The sequence below is a fragment of the Dipodomys spectabilis genome, unplaced genomic scaffold (genome assembly GCF_019054845.1).
Source record: "Dipodomys spectabilis isolate Male_0828 unplaced genomic scaffold, ASM1905484v1 ptg000455l, whole genome shotgun sequence".
Classification (NCBI taxonomy): Eukaryota; Metazoa; Chordata; class Mammalia; order Rodentia; family Heteromyidae; genus Dipodomys; species Dipodomys spectabilis.
In genome coordinates this window covers 1,614,428-1,635,217 of record NW_024871132.1, presented here as the reverse complement: position 1 = coordinate 1,635,217, position 20,790 = coordinate 1,614,428, and positions in this window count along the sequence as shown.

Here is a 20,790-nt window from a genome sequence, read left to right as displayed (position 1 = left end):
TACGGATCCTTCACTCACAGATCTACTGCTTCAGCTTTTAATTTCTTTTCATCTTATTTTTAGAATCTATATGCATTCAATAGAAAGATAAGAAAAGAATGTGGAGCATGAATGTACTTTCAGTGGAGATATACCAGAGGTGTGGTAGTGTTTGTGTTTGTTTGGAGACAACAAAAGAAATCTTTGTTTGAAGTCCAATATATAAGAAAGATTTATTTTAATCATTATTTGAAATTACATATTCATGACATACACTGTGATCATTTATATTTCCTCAAACAACAAAGATTTGATCAGTCTCCATACTAATTTCCAAAAAGGCTAGCTGCCACTCCAAGCACAATGTAGGAAGATCCTCTTTCCTCATAGCCTTGCCCGCATTTGTTCTTGTTTGATGTCTGAATCGAGAGAATATACAAACAACTCTGGCTGGAGTGAGATGGAATTTTTTGTGTGGTTTTGCTTTGCATTTCCTTTATGGCTAAGAATGTTGACTATTTTCCCATATATCAAATTAGCCATTTGTATTTCTTTCTGTGAGAACTATCTGTCCAGTTTGCCTGTGCATTTGTCCATAAGACTGCTGTTTGATTTGGTTTTCAATTTCTCTGGATATTCTGAAAATTCATCCTTTATTTGCTGAGTAGCTAGTGACAGTTTTCTCCCTTTTATGAAGTATCTCTTTTATTCTGGTGATTGTTTCACACATCTGAAATATATACAATAAATATCATTATATTTATAATATGTGTATGTATGTATGTTTGATGGCACATTGTATGATGTTGACCCTATTGTCTGGAGTAATGGTGATTGGGGAAATTCACCTGACTCCTCTTGTCCAGAGATCTCTAATGGGTTTTGGTCAGATGGTTGTAACAGGAATGACCTCAGTTTTAGCCCTGTAAAGGCCTAGCTGAAGCCACAGGACCTTAGGCTCCATCCCAGAATAGCCCACCACTCCAGGTGCACAGACTCTCCCTTCAGATGTGTATTTCTTGGGCTTACAGTTACTCCCAGGACCTGGGTCACATACGAGATCTTTCTTTAGGCTGGGTTAATCTTTTATTGTACAAATACATTTAGGCATTTGTTCATCTAGGTTACATACATTAAGTGTGTATCACACAGATACACATCTTTAATTTCTCATCTTTTTATTCATAAGGATTCAGTAATATAAAATAAACCAAATGGGAAAAAGGAAAGAACAATATAAACCAAGAGAAAACCTCTCATTGCACAAATATGAAAGGTTGCTACTTGACTTCCTCATCTTAGGAATAATTTATTATCTAATTCCCTTTTCATTTTCATTTTTCTGCAATGGCTAGAAGCTTTCAATTAAATAGCATTATATGATAATCAACATTTCAGGGAAATTTTGCAGATCAAATAATAACAAATGATGCTTGGAATTCATTTAGATATGTTTCTTCTCTAAAGAGTCAAGCAAAGATATTAATTATCTTTACTGCATTTCCCATTTGCACTCAAACAATTATTCATGGCAATGAGATAAGAATACGTTTTAAGTATGAAAAAATAATAGAAAACATAATCAAATATTTTATGTTGGTGTCATTGCCATTTAAATTTCCTAATATAGTTATATGCAAAATTATTGGCAATCACCTTGGAATTTTGTATCTAATTTATCAGTTATGAAGCACATTTAAAACTGTAAGCATATTTCTTTTTTTGCATTTTATTTTGTACACTTTGTGAAACTGCTGAAATGAGAAGAAATCTGATGTGCAGATAAAATATTTTTATCCAACTTAAAGATGAGGTTAGGATACAAAAAATCTGATTTCATTCTAAGCTTGTACAAGAATTTTTTTTAATATATAGTATCATTCATCTGGATAACTTCTTGCTCACACTGCCTTTTAACTATAATCCTCCTACTGTTTTTAAAATTTTTTATTTATTTATTTATTTTTATTGTGAAAATACTGTACAGAGGAGTTACAATTACATGGGCAAGATAATGAGTACATTTCTTATCAAGCATTGTTGCCTCCTCCTTTGTTTCCCCTTCCAATCCTCCTGCCCCCCCCCAATCCTCTCCGCTCGCCCCCGCTTTCCCCCACAAAAGTTGTGGAGTTCGTTTTCGACATAACAACTTGTACATCTCATTGTTGCAGTGGGTCCACCTGTATCTCTATTTAAACGATTTATTTTTCTCCTTCCCCTCCACAAATTATACCGACATCAAATACAGTGAAAGCAGGGGTTATACTGTGGGGGAGGGACATACAAAGCAACAAAGAAATAATCTTATAAATGTGTTAGAAACAATCACATGAAAGAAAAAAACATTTGAATACATATCTTAAGGTTCAGTTCCCTGACATCACCTTATCTGACCTTTTCTGCGTGACTCAGACATATACTAGATATTGCAAATAAGGGAAACCATGGACCTATGTTTCTTTGGGCCTGGCTTACTTCACTTAATATAATTTTTTCCAAGCCTTTCCATTTCCTAACAAATGGGGCAATGTCATTCTTTCTGATGGAGGCATAGAATCCCATTGTGTATATATACCATATTTTCTTGATCCATTCATCTACTGAGGGGCATCTGGGTTGGTTCCATATCTTAGCTATGGTAAATAATGCTGCAATAAACATTGTTGTGCTGGTAACTTTAGTATGGTCTTGCCCAAAAGTGGGATTGCTGGGTCATAGGGGAGCTCTACGTGGAGTCTTTTGAGGAACCTCCATACTGCTTTCCAAAGTGGTTGAACAAGTTTACACTCCCATCAACAATGCAGTAGGGTTCCCTTCTGTCCACATCCCCTCCAGCATCTGTTATTAGAATTCTTGATTTTAGCCATTCTAACTGGAGTGAGGTGGTATCTCAATGTTGTTTTGATTTGCATAATCCTCCTACTTTTTGTCTCCCAAATAGGTGAGAGCTACTGTGCCCAACACCCTTCCTGCTTGTGAAAGATACATCTGGGCTGGTCCTCTTCATTATCTCCTCAGCTGAGGGTAATATCCAGGATCCTCAGATTTATTCCTGACTCTAAAGCTGAAAGCAATTTCCAGTTAAGAAACTCTAGTAATGATGAGGCTCATTTTACTTGTCTCTTTTTTCCTCATTGTTCACTGCCTTTTGCTCTGCAGACTTCACTGTTTTGAAATACCATTTTAAAATACTTTGTCTTATATATTTGTTGTGCATGGATTTGCATACACATTTCCAATCACTTCAATATAGACTATGGAAGAAGTTCTTGTCAATGATTTTAAATGTAAATTTTATAGAGGACATGGCATTGAATCCTATGGCAATTTTCTTCTTGGTTGTAGGGCTTGAACTCAGGGCCTGGGCACTGTCCCTGAGCCTCTTTGTGCTCAAAGCTAGGGTTCTACCACCTGAGCCACAGTGCACTTCTGGTTTTCTGGTGGTTAATTGAGATAAGAGTCTCATGGGGACTTTTCTGCCTGGGCTGGCTTCAAATCCCTACCCTCGGATCTCAGCCTTCTGAGTAGTTAGGATTACAGGCCTGAGCCACTAGTGCCTGAGTAGAAATTTACCTATTTTTGACATTAAAGAAAGAATTACCTTTTAGGGAATTTAAAGATGAAAACTAGCATATTTATTCATGTCTTCATTTTTAATGCTTTTAATTTATTCTTACAGACACATGTTTTTATCATGTGTTATTTCCTGTCAGTCTGGAAGACTTTGACATTTTTATAATGCAGTTCTGCAATAAATTCTCTCAACATTTAATTTACCAAAAGTCTTTGATTTCCTCTTACTTTTGAAAAGAATATTCATTATATTATGGTTCTACTAGCATTTCTTTTAATACCAATCTGAAAATGAGGCAGAAAAGGAGCAAAACATCAAAGAAAATAGAACAGAGATTAAACAAATAGCAACAAGGCAGTATAAAACTCAACCACGTTACTAATTACATGAAATACAAATTCTCACTGGTTCAATTTCAATGCTGAAATTTTCAAATCTTCTTCAGAAGACTGTGCTATCTCGAGAAATCTTCCTACATATGTAAAAAAAAAAAAATAGATTAAAGATGAATGGTGGGGAAGGATATTCCATGGTAAAGTTAATCAAAATCTAGGGTAACTACATCATTACCAGATAAAAGAGATCTTGGAGAAGAATTTCATAGGAATATAAAGGAATCATTTTACAATGATTAATAATAATATGATATGATAAATAATAGTTAAATTTAAGTGAATATCACAATGAAAAACACTTGATCATACACTTAGACAGAGTCACAGAATGAAACAAATGACTCATAAAGATTCCAATACTCCTCTTTCTAAAGTTCTCAGAACAATTAGACACAAAATCAATTAGCATGCAAAGACTTTGAACAGTCCTGAAGGCCAAAGCACCCTAAATGACAATTACCGAGCATTCCCCACTGACAGCAGAATGCACATTCCTTTCAAGTACACAAGAAATGTTTACAAAGATTTGCCATATGCTGCGAATAAAACAAGGCTCAATAAGCATAAATTGATTCAAATAATACAAAGCCTGTTCTCTATTTAAAAAGAATTAAGTTAGAAATCAGTTATATATCTAGCAAACAATTGCATATTTGGCAGCTACCTAGCCTGCTTCATGCAAACATGAAGAACTCAGAAAAGAAGTCTGAGACTTTTAAATTGGAAGAAAATGAAAATATACCACGTCAAAATTTGTGGGATGCCACTAGTCAGAGAGAATTTCAAAGCATATGATGTTTATATTCAAGAGAAATAGGGTCTAAAATAACCTTCCTCTATTGGACTTTAGGATATTAGGAAAAAGAGTGTCAAGAAGGAAAATGTCACACAACCTGAATAAAGGAGACAGTAAACATTAGTGTGCCAAAAACCATCATGAAAGAAGTTGGTTGAAAATATTATTGAATTGATTGAAAAGGTCATTACAATTGAGAAACTTTTGTTTCTCCTATTTTCTTCTTTATTTGAATATATTCATAGTACAAATAATTTTCCTTATGTTAATTCTATACACAAATTGGCATGGAGAGAGGTAAAATCACTATAAATTCTTAGATACCAAAATAACAATAGTACATACTGTAAATGACTTCATGCAAAATTAGGCAAAATGGATAAATTTCTTGAGATGCAAAAACATGCAGATCATTGTAAAAGTATTATTGAAAGGGAGGAAAAAGAAAGGCCTTGAAAAATTCCACTTTTTAATGACAATAATGAGAGCTCTGGGTAAAATTATCAAAATATACTTTTACAAAGCCCTGGAAATTAACTAAAGGCTTGCAGCAGCCGGACATGCATATATTATAGAAGATTGTTGAATTAATTGGATAATTATGGGCTTGATTAGCACTAAGTAAAAACCTCTATTACACAAAGTTTTGCTTTATGCTTTTTAGTATGGATATGAAGGATTCCACTATCATTTATTACCAAAGTGGACTATAACAAGCAAGAGTGTGTTTGTTCCAACAGACTACATTAAATGCTTTATCATCAGAATCTAATTATAATAACACAACAATGGCTGAAATAATAATTGAGAGCCATAAATAATAAGTAAAGCTATACCTTACTGTTGGTAATTCCAGTGCAAATAAGCCAACACAGTTATTGAAATTTTATAGTAGACCATGATAATATGTCACTTGAAGTATAAATATGTAAATGTAAATTATACTATTGACTTGAATCAGTGAGATCCTTAGATCTGAGGCATACTAAGTAAATTAAAAAAAAAAACTTTTCAAATAGAGCTTAAAAGTATTTTATGAATAAATAAAAGTGAAGTAGGTTAAGTGAACAAAATATCTGAGATAAGTTTTATTCATCTTTAATTCTGTAGTTTTGGCAAGCAACATTTACATAAAATGCTATTTATAGAAGAATCAATTATTTATGTCTAATGGGAAAACGAGTTTTAAAATTTCTCTGGCAATACCTACTTCAGAGAAAATGACATACTTAGATTTGGAGAATAAGTTTTGAAAATGTAATTCAAACATTTGCAAATTTTTCTCAAAAAAGTGAATTTGAAACTTGTCATTGTTTTTTTTTAAAATCAAATAAGATCTAAGAAAAATAAGAACTCTAAAGGTGCAGGAGAAAATTGAAGTGCGACCTACGAAAAAACTATTAATCACCAATAGACTCAGCTTTTGTCTAACAAAATAAAACTGTAAAACTTTCATTGGTCTCTTGTTCATATGATCAAATTTATATTGACAACATAATTCTAAAGTCATCCAGGGAGTTGTCCAAATGAGGTGTGCATATTGTTATAAAATGTGAACTATAAAAATAGAGAGAGAAATAAATCATTATAGTCAAAAGTAAATTTGAAGATACTTTGCTTACTTAAAAATCACATAGAACACTTCATGGAGCTCTTGAAAGTCTATTTTGTTCTTGCTGTTTTAAAGAAAAGATATTATTTTTGCACGACAAACTCCACTGTAAAAATGTTTAAGACTTCTGGTTCCAAGAAGGTTTTTCCATATCATGTATGTAGGTAAAAAGCATGTTTTAGACCTAACTTTTCATCAGGATATAATAAACAGGTTGAATGAAATTATGTTCATAAGACATCAAACCTTATCTGTTGTTAAAATACAATCACTCTTACATTGCAATGTTTAAAAAAAAACTCTTCAAAAGAACTTCTTCATTAAGTACTATGCAGTAGGAAATAACAGCAAAATATTTCATTTCAAATATCCTAATACAATACATTGGGAAGCAGGAAACTGAAGAAATTAACTTTGCATATTCTTACTTAATTTAATACATTAAAAGTATGCTCTCATCAGCGAGTAGTGATATACAAATTATTTTGACATTGTACTTTTTTCATCAAAGGTTTTGAACCCTGGTGTCAATTTGAATCTGTCTCCTCCCAGTCCTGAACAATGAGGTCACCCTCTGCTCACTATATGCATTCATTGAGAGTCAAGTTATGTACAATAATTTGATATCACTGGAAAACTGCATAGAAAACAATACATACAAGTTCTTTGCCATCATCATCCTTACCCTCTATATTGTATCATTTCAGTTTTTTCCATTCATGAGGGTCAGAAAGCCATTATTACTGATACTGTAATAATGACTGTATTTTAGGCAATAGCAGAAACATGTTCAGGGGCCAATGTCCAGCAGTTGTGTTGACCCCTAGTTTTTGGCCAGTAGTCAGTAGAGCTGGTGAAAGGAAGGAAAGATGGGATAATCTGAGGTACAGTAGGGAAATCGATGACCTACAAAGAAAACTTGGAATCCTGACATCTAGTTGTCTTTGCTGCGATCAGTCTTGATGCTGAAGGTGATAGACAAGCTGGTGCCACTCACCACAGAGCAGCTCAGAGCACCTTTACCCAAGCCTCCGAGGCTCTAACACACAAGCAGGTGGGAGCCAGATGAACAGCAATCGATTTGTTGGGCCATGGCTCAAGGTGAGTAAGATTGTGAGTGACAGCCCGTGCAGCTCTACAGCAATCTTTTGAGGCACACACAAAGCTGCTTTAACAACCATGCTTCCAATAAGCACACAGACGCCCCTTAGGACCAGCTTCTGTGCCCAACCCTAAAGGGATGGGAATACTATTAAGAAAGTTTCAACCTCATCGTTTGACTATGTATAAATCTATATTTTCTTACTTTCTCATGATGAAATAGAGATCGATTGATGGATTGATAGATAAGATAGTTGGCTATTTAATTACATATGGATGGTTGGATGAATGAATGCTGGATAGAGGAAGGATAGATAGATAGATGATCATGATGAAGAAGAAAAGGATAAATCATAGGATATATAGATATAGATATAATAGATTGATGACCACAGTAGATAAGTAGACGGGTATAGATAGGAAAATGATAGATAATGAATGACTCTCCGTATATAGATGATGATGAAAAATATAGATAGATGATAGATGGGAGAGAGGAAAAGATAGAGGGTGTGCAAAAAGAAAGGTAAATGTGGAAGAGAGAGAGAGAGGGAAAGGGAGAGAGAGAGAGAGAGAGAGAGAGAGAGAGAGAGAGAGAGAGAGAGAGAGAGAGAAACTGTGCTCAGGAGGTAGACCATGGGCCACGCACGACAGAGTGATAGATACAGAAAGGGTCTAAAGAGACATGCCAGTGTCTCAATAAGTGCACTGCAGAATCCAAGACTGATCAATTTGTTAAAATGGCAGATTCGAATGAAGTATGCGAATGAAAGGAATTTAGAATTTATGAAAAGTTTTAATAATTTCAAAACTTTTTTTAAATTCTAAGAACTTTATATTTTACACAGGACAAATAAACCTTGTAAATTGAATATTATAATTTTAAATAGGCCAATATATCCAACTTAGTGTATTTTAAAATATAGTTTTCCATTTTACTATGTAATTACATGTTCTAATTATACAACTAATTCCTTAAGCATACTTATATAATTAAATGATATAATTACATAGAGTAATTGCATAATTATTGCAACTACATAATTATAGTAACTACTCAATTGCCAAACATTCAATGTACAAGTAAAACAGCCAGATTAATTGCTTTAATAAAATATCTCCCTAAAGCCATCTTGAGTTTTAAGTAAAGATTTCATTTAGAGTTTAACTTTAGCATACTTTTAAAGTTGTAAAATATAAAATTTGAATACATTTTCATATTTTTCCACCATTTAAAAATATAGAACCTTTGAAAATATTGTAAATATTATTAAATATTTAAAGATCAATTATTTCCTATAACTTAAAACATATAAGCAGCTCATTATTTCATTTTGTTTTCTTTGCTTCTTTTTGTGGAGATACTGAGGTTTGAACTTAAAAATTTTGCTTGCATAACTTGCTTGCTTTGTTGGTACTCTACTACTTGACCCATGCTGCTGCCAGTCTTTTGCTGGACTGATTTCAAACTGTGATCCTTAGTTCATAGCTGAGTAGCTAAGATTACAGACATGAGTTTCTGGCAGCATTGACATTTTCATAATTTTAATTTTGACAGTCCAGGAGCAAGGCAGATCTTTCCACTTTCTTACGTTGTCTTTATTTCCTTCTTTAAGTTTTTATAGTTTTCACTGTACAAGGCCTTCATATCCATGGTTGGGTTAATTCCTAGGTACTTTATTTCTTTTAAGACTGTTGCAGATGGAGTTGCTTTCATGATTTCAGTCACAGTATTCTCATTGTTGGTGTACAGGAAAATGACTGATTTTTGTGGGTTGATTTTTATACCTTGCTATTTTACCAAATGGTTCAATCCATTTAGCAGCTTTGGAAAGGAGTCTATAGAGTTCTTTAACAAAGGATCTGTAAATCGGGATAGTTTTCTTCCTTTCCTGTTTGAATCTACTTTATGTCTTTGTCTTGCCTTATTGCAAGGATGAATGTTTTCCATTATATACAGAAGCTGAATTTAGCTCCTAAATTTATAAGTAAATGTGTCGGGTGGTAAGCAAGTATATACAAATATAGCTTAAAAATATTGGGAAAGCCCTCTGGTGGCTCATGCCTGTAATCCTAGCTACTCAGGAAGCTGAGATCTGAGGATCATGGTTCAAAGCCAGCCCAGGCAGGAAAGTCCATGAGACACTAACCACCAGAAAATGGAAAGTGGCTCTGTGGCTCAAGTAGTAGAGCCCTAACCTTGAGCTGAAGAGCAGAGGGACAGCGCCCAGGCGGAGTTCAAAACCCCACAACTGACGAAAAAAAAAAAAAAGAAAGAAACTACTGGGATAAAAAGAACAAGAAAACACTTTTACTTGACTGATCTAGACTAGGCTGTTCTAGATCTTAAATTTCTGTTTTGTTGTAAAAAATGAATATTTGTGTGACCATAAACTGTTTCTTATTTTACTTGTGATAGCACCGTCTTGTTTAGTCTGTCATTGTCTTTCTTTGGGAAACACTGTCTGATAACAGTAGCTACTACTGTGACAATAATCTCAGGTCCTATTTATTTATTTGTTTGTTTCTTTATTTATCTTTATAAGTTTGTATTATTGTCTTTTCCTAGATGCTATGTTTTTCATCTAGTATTTGTCACTACTGGGACAATAATCATAGCTCCTACTTTTTAATTTGTTCATCTATGGAAGTTTGTATCATTGTCTTTTCCTGGATGCTATGTTTTTCACCTAATATTTGTTTACTTTTAAGGAAAAAAATCTTTTATTTATCATTTCCTTTTGGTATCTTAAATTCACATCACATCACTTTGATGTGAATTTAAGACATCAGAATGAAATGACAAATTCAAAGGACAATGTTCAGAGATATTTTTATTATTCAACTTTAAATATTAAAAAATTTTAATAAGAAATGTTTTAATAGAAACAGAGAACAGAGATCACAGGCATTTTCTTGGACAGAATTTGCCTTTAGGCATTGTAGAAAGTTAATGGCACCCACACTCCATTCATGGTGTGCCTTGGGCTTCCATGCAATGATAATGTCCTCGCTCAGGTTTCAATTTCTGAAGGAGTAATTGCTTCTGCACATAAACTAGTTTTAAACATTTCTCCCTAAATGGCTGTCATAATCAAAATGGTAACTTAGGTTCAATTAGTTGCCAAAATTAAGTTAACTACTTGAAGGTGAACTGAACCACTTTAAGGTGAACGATTTGTGTTTCATATATTGAAGACATTGTGCAATCACTGCTTCTATTTTAACATCATGCAGACCTAAAAGTCCAGTATCCATTAGGCAATCACTCTTCAGCTCTCTGCAACCACTCTCCCTCCTTTTGCCTCTACCATGCATTGTCTATGGATGGAATCAAACAACATGTAACTTTTTATGCCAGCTTTATTACTTCAGCATCATATTATTAATTCACCCTAAACTACAGTGGGTTCATTCCCCCTGTAGCCTGTTTTATTACTTGTCTGATTTTAAAATTTAGATTTGAATCACTGACTTCTTATTTAACATACAGTTCCCTGACTTTATCGCTCACATATTGAATCATAAGCTTAATTAATGGACTCCCAGGAATCCCCCTTAAAAATGTAATAATAACAAAGCCAAACAAAAATCCCATAAGACTTTTAAATAAAAGACATACTGAAAAACATTTATTTGGATGGAATCATTGTGTGAGTGTTCCCTAGTAAAGCCTACCTATAGATATTTGCTATAGTTATTCCATGAAAAAAATATAGGGAGGCTAACAGGACCTCCGTTCTCATACATGTACAACGTGCAACCATTATCTTTATGCCAAAAACCAGATTATTCTGCAAGGAGGAAAAGGATACAGTAGAGATCACTAAATCCCTCCTCTTAACTCTTTTCCCTGCCCACTAAAAGGACTAAGCAACTGTAGAGCTGAAAGCTGCTATCTGGGTATTCGGGTATATTGCTAAATGAATACATAAACGAATGCACTGAAATTATTGGACCAATTTTTATAAAAAAGCATCAAAGTGTGCTAGTGAACATCTTTGTGCCATGTCATGGAATTGTTTAGCACTTGGAAAAAGAATAGATAAAACCTGACAACTGTCATCATGACAATAAATTTTAGAAGCAAATACGCAAGCATGCCAATGATGCTTTTAATAACTGTTCATGATACAACACAGCATCTGAAATTATTATGAAGTAAGTACTCCATTACATTTAACCAGGCATGAATTGTATACTAATTAAACCATCACAGTGAAAGACACTTCATCATGTGTTAACAATACATAGACAAACAGTTCCTAATTGAAATTCTTGGGCTGTATTTTAAAAGAGAAATGAAAATTGCATTTCAATTTGGAATTGTTTTGTCAAGATGCATGGTAAAAGGCAAACCTGAGGTTACTTGTTAAGAAGCTACAATCTTCTCAGTACAAATAAAGCTTTATCTGAACAAACCCATACCTGTTTGCTTATACATTGTCTTTGGCTTCTTTTATACTATGAGAGCATTAGGAATAGTTCTGAGACATTAATCTTCAAACATATAATTGATTTACTTTTTTTCTCAATCATTTTAGCTTTTCTGGTTGTCTGATCTTTCAGTATAAATTTAGAGACAGTATGTTTATTTTTTCAAGAAAATTCATGCTAGGATTTTAAGAATGAGGTAAATACACATAAAACAATTTTAGAGGAATTGACACCTTAATAATATTGCATCTTCCAACCCATTAAAATGATGGTGTATCTTCATTTATTTAATCTATAATTAATTACTGAAGTTTTGTAGCATTCATCCTACATATCCTACTATTGCATTTTCTGCCTTTGGGGGTCATTTTTAATTTTGGTACACATTAAAACTGTACTAATCTATTAGTTTCAATTTTGAGTTCAATGTTACTAGTATATTTTGCATACTGATTGTATACTCTACAACCTTGATCAACTTTATTGTTTGTGACAGCAGGGGCCTATTTTGCAGAAGTTCTGGAATCTCCCACAGAATCAGATCATCTGCAAATAGTAACTGCCATTCTTCACTCCCCACCTGAATGCATCTTACTTGTCTGTCTTGCTCTTTTGCAAAGAGAGTAATATCAAATAGGACCGGTAGGTTTCTGTATCTTTTCCCAAATGTTATTGGAAAGCATTCAGTCTATTAACAAGAAGTATGATAGAAAATGCAATTTTTATGGACACTGTAGTTAAAAAAGTTTATTTATACTTATATCTATGAGTAGATAACTTTTAATTATATATTGAAATGGCCACTTTTTTCCCTTAGCTGTAGATATGGTAGGCTACATCCTCAAATTTTGAATTCTGAACTCACTATATATTTTATACTTTTCAGTTTCTAAACTGCTTCTGACAGGGTTTGTGACAATGGTAGTGAAAGATGTGGTCTGCAATTTTTCTTTCCAGGTATAATGTGCTTGTGTAGGGAGAGGGAAGCATTTATGCAGTTTATTTTGATAAATAGTTATGTACAGTTGAAAATACTGTGGTTCTCTTTGGTTTAGTTTACTTTTATACACATTTCATATAGATAAACTTGGTTTTCAGTGGTTTTAGGTTTCCTACTTCATTATTATTTTATGTCTATGTGTTCTCTCAACTTCGAGAGTTGGATATTAAGACATTCAGTTATTGTGGGTTGGTCTATTTCTCTTTTCAGTTATGTCCATTTTTACCCTATAAAGCAAAATGTAAATGATGTTCAAAGCTAAGTTTTAACATCTCAGAATCTTAAATGAATGTGTCATAAAAACTTATCTATAGCCGGGTGTCTGTGGCTCACGGCTGCAATCCTAACTACTCAGGATGCTAAGTTCTGAGGATCCTGATTCAAAGCCAGCCCCAGCAAGATTCTTATGTCCAATTAGTCACCAGAACACAGGAAGTGGCTCTATGGCTTAGGTTGGCAGGGTGCTAGATTTGAGCAAAAAGAGCTCAGGCACAGTGCCCACGCCCTGAGTTCAAGCAAAACAAAAAAAAAAACCTATCTACATATTGTGTGTTTTAAAATAAGTGTTTAGGAACTTAGCTATGGAACAGCATACATTTTCTTGATGTAGTTATTAAATGATAGGTGAAATTCAAATTGGCTTCCAGTTGATAGGTAACATGAAGTTTTAGAGCTGTGCCTTCTGTGATATGGACATGTAATGGGAGAGTCCAACAATGCAGGCTTGTGTCTTTCCACCAGTTCCTTTGATTTTTGTCCATTGCTGCGTCTGACCTGCACAATCTAAAAAAGGCATTGCCAGTTTCAAAACATTAGGTGAAAATAAATTAACCACTGAGGAAAATTTCAAAATGCCACAGAGGGAGGGAGCCAAAATAAAACCAAAAACAAATCCCCAAACTTAGTAGCTTTGTTTAGGAAGACAGCAATATATGTGGACACAAAATATCTTTAAACATTTTTCAGAGAAAGCCAACATTAAAACATCTGGCATCCAAAATTATTTTTGGTTTTACAATATATTATGGCAGACCTTATTTTATTTGATCTCAGACCATAAAAATTATGAAAATGAGAGCTTTTAAAATTTAATTTGACATGAAAATGAAGTTATATATATTTTGTAAATTTCTTCATTGTATTACATATGTAAGAAAAAAGACTACTGGATAGCTAAAAATATATTATGCAGCTATCTTCTGCATAATTCTGTCATAAATAAGGTTATAAAATATGAAATATTTCATTAGTGGTATCCGTCTATTGAACATTACCATGTATGTTAGGTTCTTTTCAGTGTGTGATTCCAAATGTTTTACCCCCCTTCTACGGTATCTCAAGGACAGAAAGATGATTAATGGAGCTTTGAACTATAATCTACTGAAGACATGAAGACTTTTTGTGTTCTAACCTGGTAGAGTTAGTGATTAATAATGGTAAGAATGAATAAAAAATACAAATTTGAGAGAAAATAGTGGTAAAATTGCCATTTGCATTAGTCCAGTAGGACTAAACTTTCAACGATAGATATAATGTTTTTTTAAATTTCAGTGTCATATAATTCAGCAAATAATAAAATAAAACAGTGTTAGTGAAAATTGTTGCATCTTTTTAAAGAAATTGCACATGTAATACATTGTAATGTCACCCAGTAGTAATAACTGGATATCTTTATAATTGAAAAAAACACTGCATATCTAATATGAGGATTTAGGAGATTATTAAACTGGTAATTAAATCTATACACTAGTTGCTATTATATATATATATATATATATATATATATATATATTCCAGAAAAAATAAGTTCAATTTCTATTAGAGCTAAATGGAGAACAGTACAGTCAATCTTGGTTTGTTTGAAATTCTGGATGGCACTTACCACAAGCGAGGCCAATATATAAGAATATCAGGGGAAGGGCTGGGAATGTGGCTTAGTGATAGAATGTGGGCCTCGCATGCATAACGCCCTGGGTTTGATTCCTCAGTACCAAATAAACAGAAAAGGCCAGAAGTGGCACTGTGGCTCAAGTGGTAGAATGCTAGCCTTGAGCAAAAGAAGCTCAGAAACAGTGCCCAGGCCCTGAGTTCAAGCCCCAGGACTGATAAAAACAAAACAAAACCAAGACTAGCAGGGAAAGACTGTTTGAGCAGTTATTGTGTTTAGCACTTATTATTTACTCCATATTTCAGCAGGTTTATGAAGCATCATCTTAAATAAATAAATGGCAGTCTTAGTCTAATTAACTGCTATAAAATGATTGAGAATTCATAGAAAACAAAGACTTATCTTTCAGTTCTGGAGTTCGGGAGTGTAATATCAAATGGCTTTCAGGACCGGTGCACAGGAGATGGAGTCTGGCTGCTGCATCCCACAGAGAGCTATGCTATGTCCTCACATGGAGAAGGATGGAGTAAGGGTTCCCTTCAGCCTTGAGCTCTTTGATAACAATGCTGCTCTCGTTCTTAAAGGCAGCACTCTTCTTTTTGATTTTATGAAATGGTTTTCTTTTTTCCTTAAAAAATTTTTATTGTAAAGATACTGTACAGAGGGGTTACAGCTACATGAGTAAGGTAATGAGTGCATTTCCTATGGAGCATTGTTGCCCCCTGCTTTGTTTCCCCTACCATCCCTTCCCTCCCCATCTCCCCAACTCCTCCCTCCCTCCCCTCCTGAAGTTGTAAAGTCTGTACATCTCATTGTTACAATAGGTCAGTCGTATCCTTATTTCAGCATTTTCTTATTTCCTTTCCCCTCCCCAAATTAGAAGAATGTACATACAAGATGCAAGGGACCTGAATCAAATACAGTGACAACAGGGGTTATACCATGGGGAAGAACATACAAAAGAAACAAAAATATCATATGGTACATTATAAATACATTAAAAACAACAGCAAGAAAGATAAAACCTCTTGTGTCCCCATCTGGGGGTTCATTTCACTTAGCATCATCTTGTATGGTCATATGTACATAGCTTTTGACCTTTTCTGCTTGTCCTAGACTTAATTGTTGCAAATAAGGGAAACCATGGGACCTATGTTTCTTTGGGTCTGGCTTACTTCACTTAATATAATTTTTTCCAAGTCTTTCCATTTCCTAACAAATGGGGCGGTGTCATTCTTTCTCATGGAGGCAGAGAATTCACACACACACACACACACACACACACACACACACACACACACACACATCACGTTTTCTTGATCCATTCATCTACTGAGGGGAATCTGGGTTGGTTCCATACCTTAGCTATGGTAAACAATGCTACAATAAACATAGTTGTGCTGGTAGCTTTAGTATGGCCTTGTTTGTGATTTTTTGGGTAAATGCCCCAAAGTGGGATTGCTGGGTCGTAGGGGAGCTCTATGAAAAGCAGCACTCTTATGATTTAATCACCACCAAGGACCACGCTATGCATGTTTATGTACATGCACATGCATATGCATATGTATATGCGAATGTGTGTGCATATACACACGTGGTACTGGGAATTGAACTCAGGCCCTTGTGCTTATGAGGAAAGTGCTGTACCACTTGAGCTACACCCCATCTCCGGCCACACCTGCTAATATGCTGTATTGAAGATTAAATGTCATGATGAATTAAGGAGGGAGCACCATCATTCAAACTAGAGAAAGGAGGAACCCAAAGTTCACAGATGTGAAGCCAACTGTCTGACATCATTCAGGTGGAACCCAGATGGCTCCAGTCTCATTCTTACCACATTCTTTCCTCTGATGTAAAAACAAAATTATCTTCTGAAAATAATTTCAGAAGGACCATTATTTATCATGAGCTTATGTTTTGATGACACCAGGGTTTTTGAAATATTAGAAGCCCATAACCTCAATATGAGTTTGCCATCTAATGCTAACAACTGCTGGAGATGACCATGGCTTCCTCTTTAAGTTTTATGTGGAGCTATGACTGGCCCATCATAGAGGATCGGGGTTACTGTGATGCCTGCCAAAGACCTAGGACGTAAGTGCTAATTGCAGAGAATGGACAGGGGTGACCTCATTACTGCACAGTCTCCTTCATGTCTGTATTTTTGGCGTTTCAGGTGTAAATGCTCAATCTTATAACAATCACATAACTATCTTCAGAATCTTTATGTTCTTTACAATGTTTTTATTTTAAATTGCTCCACATTTCAAATTAAGGTTCATCTATATATAAAATGCACGTGTAAGTTACCAGCAGGGTAAACCTCTTAAACATTTCAGAATTAAGATCATCTATTTACCTTTTGATGAAATGCGATGTCCATTTTATCATGGGAAAATCAGCACCCACCCATACTTCTATAAACAGAGTTAGTAAAGGCGAATAACTCATGCAGGAGAATTTCCAGTGAAATACACCTCTGATATCTGACTTTTAAGTACAAAACCTGTAACATTAGGCACATATTATATTAGACATTTCTATACTGTCTAAAGTATTAGGACTTTTACTAGTGAAGTTTCTTGCACCATTTTCTTTTTTAAAGACTCTCTTTGGAAGTACTGAAGTTTGAACTTAGGACCTTGTGGTTACTAGGCAGGTCCTTTATGGTTAAGCCACATTCTTCTTTGCTATTTTCAATTAAGTAAGAGCTATACCAATTTGAGGGAATGGCATGAAATAATAATAAGATAATTTAAGATTATAAAATCAGGTCACTAAATAAATACATTGATAAAAGTAACATTTATGAACTCTGAAAGACTATAAAGAATATGGGAATGTGAGCAAGGGCAAAAAGTATAATTGTGTAAATTTCTGATCTATATAGGGGAATGAAATTGTGGGTACTATCTTTCTATCTGATAACTACCTCCTCTATCTCTAGGCTGATATTCTCCACTATGATAGACAGCTCATGCTATTTGCAGGTTAGGGTATGTGCACTTCAAATCTCAAATCTTTATCTCGAATTTCATGATGTTCAGTAAGTTTTATTAAATAATTACTTTAATAATTATACATGTGTTCTAAGTTTTAGGAATCTTAGATAAAAAAATAAGAAATGAAATACCACCTTGGTTCCCAGTTTATGGATTTAAATACATGTAAAGGCTGTAAACAGGTGCAAACCAGCACATAGTACTAGCACAGAAGCTCTTGTGGGTAAAGGTTTTATAGTGTAAAATCAAGAAAATTGTCACCAGACTGTCAGATATACATTATTCAGTATCAATTAGCATGCTCTCTATCATGCTGTCTAATACCACTTAGTGTTCATGTATAATGAAGAACATCACCCATGACCACACACGTGCCTTTAATGTATGCATATGTTACATATTCCATATGCTAAAAGTAAATGGTGAATAAATTATGAATTCATAATCAGGGTGGGGTAAGCATTAAGTCCTTTCTTGATATTATGACATAGATATTATACATAAATTCCCTGAGTTCCTTTCATATTGTGTCCCAAACCTAAAGAAAAGTTTTTTGTTTTTTTATTTTTAAAAATTGTTATAATAACAGTGATACACTTATGAGTTACAATTACACAATTCAGGTAAAGAGTACATTTCTTTTTGACAATGTTATCCCTTCCCTTGCTCTCTCCCAGTTTTTCCCTCCCATCCCCACACATAAGTTGTATAATTTATTTTCAACACAGTGTCTAGTGAGTACAACTGCTGCATTTGTTCACCATTTATCCCTCCATTTCTTCCCACCCCTACCCCCCCACCCCATATCCCAAAGACAGATAAATGAAAAAAGAAGACAAAACAAAAAGAAAAAACCCCAGCAATTTCCATTTCCTGGAGTTTATTTCAATAAATATTTGAGCCTTTGTGTTGCTCTCCTAAAAATATCCTCTGTGGTCTCTCACTGTGTGTGAATGCCTAGAGTCCTGCATAATTTATCAGGTTCTAGTGTATATTAGATCTAGCTTCTGCATATGAGTGGAAATGTGTACCTTTAGAAAAGTTCTCAATAGGTTAGGGACCTCCTTCAGAGAAACACACACACACACACCCCTTAGTGCCTGTGATCTGTATGTAGAAATGATTCCATCATTCATGACAACTGTGTTTTTAGAAAGTCATTGTATAAGTTAATCAATACTAAACCATAGCTCCTAAGCTTTAAATTCCTGGGAGTTTCCATGGTCTTCATCAGTTAATGAAAACACATTTTTCATGTTTGTTTCTGCTTAAAGGTAGTTTATACAATACATAGTGATAACATGGAGCTTGTGACTAACAGCACTGTACTTCTGCCTGAATGAAGCTTAAGAAGACACACACCATGGCATTTGGAACTGAGGAATAGTAGACACCATTTTTGTTTTTTGCTCTAAAGTTACTTTCATCAGCAACAGAAGCAACAAAGGCACAAAACCGAGGGGGAATTGGCCACACTATATGGAACATGAATAAAATGCTTGTTCAGAGTGTGAGAGTTAGAATAAGAAAGCCGAATGTTACCGTATTTGATTCATCTGGGAATACGGGGATCAGGAAACTCACTTTGGTTGCTTCAAGCTTGGTCAGGACAAGTAGCATGTGGGTTAATGAGGGGGTACAAATAAGTTTTGGCAAGTTGGCACATTCATAGATACCGAATCTGCAATAATGAAGGTCAAGTGTATATATTCCCGTGTAAGCCATTGTCACGTTAATGTATTCTGCATTGAGATCACTGCTGACAGTCCTCAAAGACAGCAGGAAAATGCCAAGCCCTCCAAATCAGCAGAGAAAAGTCATCTAATTAGAAGAAAGAACCATATTGGATAACCCAAAGTTACTGATCGTAAACATAGACGTTTTCAAACCAGCAGTCAAGAAAACAAAATTGAAGAGAGCCTAGAAGTAGAACAGAAGCAGCCTGAGCAGCTCACTCTCTCAGCCTTGAGTAGAATCAGGATGAGAAAGCAGAAATCCCTTTTCCAAGGTCTTTTAATTGTTTTTAATTTTTTTCTTGTTCCTAAATTGATATATTTCCAAATGAATGGTCGTTGAGTCACTAGGATTTTTTTTTTTGCCAGTCTGGAGGCTTGAATTCAGACCTGGGCACTGCCCTTCAGCTTTTGTGTTCAAGCCTAGTGCTCTACCACTTGAGCCACAGCTCCACCTGTGGCTTTTGGTGATCAATAGGAGATAAAGAACTTATGGACTTTCCTGCCCTTGCTGGCTTTGAACTACAATCCTTAGATCTCAGCCTCTTGAGTAACTAGGATTCCAGGCATGAACCATCAGCAACCTGCATCACTGGGGTTTTTAAGCCATCAATTTAATGCTCTGACATATATATCTATATATAGATATATGCATATATATAATATACACACACATATACACACACACACACACACACACCCCTTTAGTATTACTGACAGATACATGGTTCATTTAAAAATCTGTACAATCAATAACAATGATATGTAAGCACTATTTGACTAGCTTAGTTCTCTAACCATTTACTAGCAAATACAATAATCTGCTACTAAAATTGGTTAACAACAAGTTTTTTGAGGCTGTTGTGCAGTATCAAAGCATAAGGATTATATTTTGCATACTTACCAAGTGAATGAATTAAATATTTTTTACACTAAGAAATCATTATCATATGAGGACAAAAGAAGCAAAAACCTTCATGACCTTATCCTTGGTTTTGTTTCACTCCCGAAATGAGTTCTTTGTGACTTTCACAAGAATTATTTGCAGAACATATTTTTGATGAGTATAAATAGTCAAGATTAATCGACCATAGGAAGCAAGATCAGTAATAAATTATACATCATCAAATCATGGACAAATATTCCCCTTCAGACTTTGCTTCTTATTTGAACTAAAACATAAACTATTTCCTTTTCCTGTCTTACCCCTTTGAGAACAAATATTAATAACCCATTACAGAAATTGGAGGCACAGATTCTTCTATTCCAA